Source organism: Elephantulus edwardii, unplaced genomic scaffold (genome assembly GCF_000299155.1).
Source record: "Elephantulus edwardii isolate Elephantulus edwardi_28Jun2011 unplaced genomic scaffold, EleEdw1.0 scaffold00063, whole genome shotgun sequence".
NCBI classification, from domain to species: domain Eukaryota; kingdom Metazoa; phylum Chordata; class Mammalia; order Macroscelidea; family Macroscelididae; genus Elephantulus; species Elephantulus edwardii.
The window spans coordinates 7,614,709-7,621,488 of NW_006399813.1; the positions used below are offsets into that span (position 1 = coordinate 7,614,709).

The window sequence follows — 6,780 nt, forward strand, 5'->3', positions numbered from 1 at the left end:
TTTCAAATATTAAAAAGTTAAACAAATACATAATGTTAAAATAATGAAGACATTTGTTTTCATATTAAATGCTTTAATGTTCTATAACCTTCACATCTAAAATTATTGGAGAACCACGTTTTTAAATGGGCACGTAAACTTTGATTCATTATGTTATGTCTCCATCTAGTGGTAAAAATATATTCTAAGTATTTGTGTAGTTATGGAGTCCTGGTGACACAGTGGGGAGCTCTGCTGACACCAGGGGGAGCTGGGCTACTAACCAAAAGCCCCATCTCTCTGGCAGTTGGAATCCACCAGGGGCAACACAGAAGACAGAGGAGCAACCTCCTTGCATGCAATGCTCTGTTTTTGAAACCTTGCTAGAGGTCAGCAGTAAGTCAGTTCCAACACTATATAGCAACGCCAGTTTTACTCTGGTGGCACAGTAGGGAGCTCTGGCGATTTAGGACATAGGGAGTTGCACTGCTAGCCCCAAAGGCCATGTCCTTCTCGTGGTTTAAACCACCAGTCTCTCCCAGAAAGAAAAATGAACCATCTTCTTCTGAGATTTAAAGCCTCATAAACCCACCAGAGGTTTAGCTCGGAGTTGGTTTCAACTTGACAGCACTGAGTTTTTGAAGGTCGGGCTTTAGAGTTGTTGGGGGGTGTGTTTGGTGCCACATGATTAAACTGCTAGACTACTAACAGAAATGTAAAAGCCAGAAAAGTTCAACTTTATCAGCTGCTCCATGAGGAAAAGATGTGGCAGTCGACTTCTGCCTTTGAAACTCTGTGGAGCAATTATACTCTGCCCTTGCAGTGGCCAGTGGAGACCAGAGCTGCAGCAGGCAGCATCTGGACAGGGGAGTGGAACAGTGCTAGGGTAGCCTCAGCAGGATGGCCAGCATCACAGAAGTGACAGGGAGCCTGAGCCACCATTTCTAGGGATGGCTGGGGGGAAGGTTGGGTGTACTGACCAGGCAAGGTAGGGGTCAAAGCGGGAGGGGTGGAACTGGGTGCTGGAGGATGTGGATGCTGGCAGACGAGGGCAAGGGTGGAACTAAATCACCTGCATCAAAAGGGTTGGGGCAGGGAACCAGCAGTTAACTGGCTACTTTTACAATGTGAAGTGTATCTCATCTGCTCTTCTGGGTAAAATGCTTGTCTGCCTCTTATTTCTCTAAGATCAACATCTAAATTAAGGCAGACTAAGAGAAAAATTTGCCATCACTTCTGAAGCAGCAGGCCTTCGATAACACTATGCACAATAGAGAACATTTAAATTAGAGGAGTAGTCAGCCATCTGAGACTGAGCCCTCCAGTTGGTAAACACAAAGAAGGAGAACAGTTGCAAGTAGACACACTAGTTATTGGAACATGGCATATGAAAACCATAAATCTAGATAAACTAGGTATTATTAAGAAAGAAATGGGACACATAAATATTGACATATTAGGCATTGGCAAAATGAGATGGATTGGCATGGGATTTTTTTTTACTTTTTTATTAAGTTTTATTAAATTTAATGAACATTTTCAGATATTTTGGATTTCCATTCATTCATTGTTGCACTATTTTCTCTACCCTCACCCCCAGTTTGTTCCTCTTTTTTTTCCCCCCTTGAAAGTCTGTTTTAATTTAATTGTCCCATTGCCACAGTGCTTGTCAAAGCCAGTTCTGATTAATATCCATTGTTAGTGTATCCTTTGCCATTCCCTATCACTCCTCCCTGAGAGAGACTTAACCCTGATTCATAAGGAAAAGGGGACAGAGTATTCTCTTAGCTATTTTCTGCTTAAAAGGGACGCTGTAGGTTTCAGGGTCAAGATCTTCTCTCAACTACTCTAAAGGGCCCCTTTGGCAGTAGGAAACACATAGACTATTATGGAGATTGATTTTGGAGTTGTGCTTAGCTATACATGTTCATGTCCTTGAAGATGTATCATGGAACTGTTGCAGACTAGAAGACACAAATTTTTTTTTCTTTTGAGTCCAAACATGCTTTATTAAAACAATAATTTAATACATTAACAATGTACAGAAGGAGCTGAGCTTAAGCTCTGCTTTACCTTAGCTCTTCTCGTGTCTTGCCTATTTTATTGGGCATTTTCTTAGAATGAGGATCTTCTAACTCCTTGGCCTTATATTAGTGAGGGGCCACTTCCAGACGCCAACTGCTCTCAATCTCCAATACCTGTCTCATAAATTCCTTGGTGGTCAAGACAAGTTCATGGTAGAGCAGCCATCATGGTTGTTCATCAAAGAGGGAGGAGTTGGGATGGATGAACACTGTCTGCTGCTGTTTCACTGTGCGATAACCACTGTGAGTCAACAGTGCTGTGTGGTAGAAGTAACCAGCAGTGATGGCCTTGCGGACTCTGATGTAGTCCCCCGGCAAGAACTGAGGCCAACTTCTACGCATTCCAAGAGCCCCTCTAGCTGTTCCCGCACATCCCGGGCTCGGCACATATATCTGAACTGTACCGAAGTTCTCGTAGCACCACTGTGAAGAGTAGCGAAGAGTAGCCGCTTTCAGCCCACTGTGTATAAACGCTAAGTAGAACCAGGTGGTCTGCACCAGGAAGAAGTTGACATGGGCATTGTCAGCATGGACAACCTTGTCCTTGGGCCGGTAGAAGATGGAGTTGTTGACAGAGAGCATGGCAGCCACTGTCAGGATCTCCTCTGAGGAACTGTACTTCCATGAGGCCAAGATCATCTTTGATAGCATGGGGTCCACCGGAAGCTCTGCCATCTTCCGACCAGACGTGGTGAGCTCCCCGAGGTGGCTGAGGGCTCCCAGAGCGTACAGCTGCTCCAAAGCCAGCAGCAAGGTCTCGTATGGTGGAGGGTCCAGGAAATCAAAGTGCATTAGGTCATGAACCCCTAAGCTCTTGAGCAGCAACACAACATTGCCCAGGCTGGTCCTCTGGATGTCAGGCACTGTGGTTTCCTCGAGCTCATGCTGATAGGCCCAGGTGGTATAAAAGCGGAAGCACTTCCTGGCAGCCACATGACCTGCCTGGCCAGCACGCTGATTGGCTGAAGCCTTGCTGCAGGGTGTGACTGAGAGACTCCATGCCTGTGCGTGGGTTATAGCTCTTTTGTTTACAGAATCCTGGATCCAACACGTAAATGATGCCTTCAATGGCGAGGGATGTTTCAGTGATGTTTGTTGCCACAACCACCTTTCGTGCCCCTGGGGGTGTGGGCTGGAAGATCCGAGCCTGCATGTCAGAGGGAAGGTTGGCATAAATGGGCAGCACTAGAAGCTCCCGGATTTTGGAGCCCAGTCGGCGGCAGCGATCCTGGAGCACCTCACAGGCAGCGTCAATCTCCTCCTGTCCAGTCAGGAACACGAGGATATCCCCGGGTGGCTGGGTAACGTGGATCTGCAGCACAGATACCACACAAACTTCCAGGTAGTCAGCCTCTGGAGCCTTGGTATAGAAGATGTCGACTGGAAACCTGCGTCCAGGGATTCAGAAGACAGGAGCATCATCATCAAAGAAGGTAGAAAAGCGGGCTGTGTCCAGTGTAGCTGAAGCCACCAGCACTTTAAACTCTGGCCGAAAGCGAGCCACATCTTTGATCAATCCAAAGAGAATGTCTGTGTGCAAGGTCCATTCATGAGCCTCATCCACCATCACCACGCTGTAACTTGCGAGGTCTGGCTCAGAGAGGAACTCCCGGAGCAGCATTCCGTCTGTCATGTAGTGGAGAACAGTTTGCTCTGATGTGCAGTCCTCAAAACGGATGCTGTAGCCAACCTCATTCCCAAGCTTCACGCCCATCTCCCGGGCCACACGGGCTGCCACCCTCCGGGGCTGGGTTCAGGCAATCTTCATGCCGTTGTTTGTGTAACCCTCCTCAAAGAGGTACTGTAGAATTTGGGTGGTCTTCCCTGAGCCTGTCTCGCCTTTGATGATGAGGACCTGATGATTAGCAATTGCAGCCAGAAGCTCCTCTCGGAACGGAAACACAGGGAGGCTTTGACGGACAGCCTGGATTGACTCCTTCTGTTGGGCTTGAGTTTGAGAGGGTGGAGCTAATGGCTTCTCATCGCCCTGGAGCTGAGTGGCCCGGACAAACTCCATGGTTTCCTCCAGCACCAGCTGATACTTGGGCTCCTGAGCAGCAGCATCTCGAGCCCCAAACTTCAGAGACGCAGCTCCTAGCCGAGCCTCCTCCCAGCGCCGCTGCTCCTCCCCAGGGGTGCTGGATTCCTCCTCAACCAGTTCCACAGCTTTCGCTGTCTGTCCTCGGGTTTCCTCAGGCATGTGGTAGCGGTTTGTGGCCTCTAGCTTCTCCTGCTCCCTGCTGCCCGGTACTCTCGAGCCAGGTCTCGCACTCGCCGCTTGTACTTGAGTTCTCACCGCTCATGCCGGCTCAGCTCCACATCTCCAAAAATATATTCCTCATCGGCCAGCTCCGCCTCCAGGTCCTCAAGTTTCTCTCGTTCTCTTTTGGCCAGATACTCTCGTCGGGATTTCTTCTGCAGCTCAGGAACCATGGCTTTCCGGTCTTCCTCAGCCATCTTAAGACGCTTTTGAGCCTCTTCATAAGCCTTCTTATCTGACCTTTCCAGGACATTGCGAGTATGATCCTTGTCACACTGCCGAACCTGTTCTGCAAAGGCATCGCGTTCTTCCAGATCCTGAAGGTGCTCACGTTCTGTCCGCTCCCACTCATCCTCTGACTCTGGCTTCTCTGTTTGCTGTTTACTCTCCCCTTTCTTCTTTTCTTTCTGATAAGTCTCTTCTTCTTCCTCCTCTTCCTCTTCCTGGCGTTTCTTCCTGAGGTGTTTTCCTTTCTTACGCTTCTTCTGGAGGCTGCTCCCAGGCCTACTCACAATCTCCTCACTGCTTTCCTCACTGTCTTCCAGCAACTTGTAACATTGGTTCTTCTATAGCAGGGCTCGGGCCTCTCATTCAGCTCCCCGGGCTGGCTTTTCTACCACTGCCTTCCGAGGCACCTTGTTCCACAATCTCAGGGCAAAGTCCCAGGCTGGACCACTGAGATCTAGCATGTCAGTGTCTCACAGGCGCTGCACAACCTCCTCAGGCGAGGAGCAACGCTGAGTGGTGCAGATCAGGAACTTGGCTACGTGTCGCTCGTCGCTAGCTTAGTCCCAGCACAGAGTGAAACTTGTCTTGAACCCAGCGTTCCAGCCCAGATGACGTCGTCATGGCGACCCCTGCTTCCGGGCCCTGAAGCCTCCCGAGGGGCGGAATTGGAGCCTGTCCTGCTCCTAAGCCTTGACCCCTGAACTAAATTTCAAAAGTAGTTTCGGAGCCTAAACTCTGAAAAGAAGCCTACTTCGAGCCTCTCAATTCAGTTTCCCATAGACTCTAACCATCTTCCTTGCTTTAGGACGCCGGAAGTAGGCCCTCTTAACCAGCCTACGCACTATGGTGGCCAAGCTAGTCCAAATATCGTGGAATCTTATCTGAGGAGATTTGCCTTGTTCAGAGTGCTATGGTAAAACGCGGAATCTTGTCTAGAAGACACAAATTTAACTAACAAGTTAAAGGTACACGAGTCAAAAATTAAAAACAATAATATTCCAAGTAGAGGTTCTAACAGTGGCACAAATCAAGTTACAGAGGGAAGGTAGTTCTTAAAATAAAATGCTTATTGACTAGCACTTTGTCTACTATAGTATAAAGGTTAAGAACCACAAGATGTAGAGGCTCAGTGGCATCATTTATTGTTCTTAAGTCCTGGACCAAATTCCATCTACCACTGGGTTGTTTTACAGCTCGGAAGTCCGCATGCAAGGCAGAGGTGAAGTATGCTTATGAGGCTTCCATCAATTCCAACAACTAAGAAATAGTGAGAAGAGTTGGGACCTCAGTTGGGAGCCTACCAAATAGTAGGCTCTTGTGTCCAGGAGAAAATGAATATAATATACTTACCAGCAATGTTAAAGGTCACCCACGGCTCTTCTGGGAGGATCTAAATCGCTGAAGCATCCTCCTTTGTTTCCATCTGGGAGCTGGAGCCTGTCAGTCCTGTCTGCCACGAGGACCTGATGTGGGCCGCCCTTGGCCATGTGTCCTTCAGATCCACACTTAAAGCAAGGGAGTGGGAGCTTCCTCTCTACTCCCTTGACTATCTGTGGCTCTCATCTGTGACACTGTCTACTGAAGTGGCCAAGCTTTCCAAAGTGGAAGCAATTCTGACCTCCTTTATTACCTTTGGGTGGCACTGTTTATGAGTAAGACTTCTTTTTCCTGACACAGGCTCTAAACTGGCAGCAATAGCTGCCCTAATAATTTTGGTCATTCTCTGGTCTTTTTTCTTCCCTTTAGATCCCAGTTGTTAAAAGAGGGAAAAATAGAAACAAATATATAACAAATAATTTTGAACAATATACTATTTTAAGTTTAAGGCTAGAAATATGAACAATATGATAATTTCCATTCCAGAGATACATGTTCCACTGCAGTTCCTATTTTCAATAAATGGTTCTGTTAAGAAGGATATTGTAAATGTGGATACAGTTCCACAATTCCTCCTCCATGCCATGATATAGTGTTATTAGCATGAGCAGTTATAAATCCATTGCCATCCTTACTCTAACTTAAATTTTTTTAATTTAAATTTATTATTAATTTCAGTAAAAATTTACAGAGGTTTTGGATTTCCATTCATTCATTGTTGCACATTTCCCCCCTCCCAAGCCTCCCTGCCCCAAGAACACTACCCTCTTGGAAAAGTAAAAGAAAAATGATTTCATTGTTTTACAAACCCTCCCCCAGGTCCACTCCACCATGCAGCCATCTCTCTAGACT

General features: G+C 47.2%; 1 pseudogene; it reads right to left on the minus strand.

The window, feature by feature from the left end:
• Positions 1 to 2,048: 2,048 nt before the first annotated feature.
• LOC102850576 lies at positions 2,049 to 5,172 on the minus strand (annotated as a pseudogene).
• Positions 5,173 to 6,780: the final 1,608 nt, after the last annotated feature.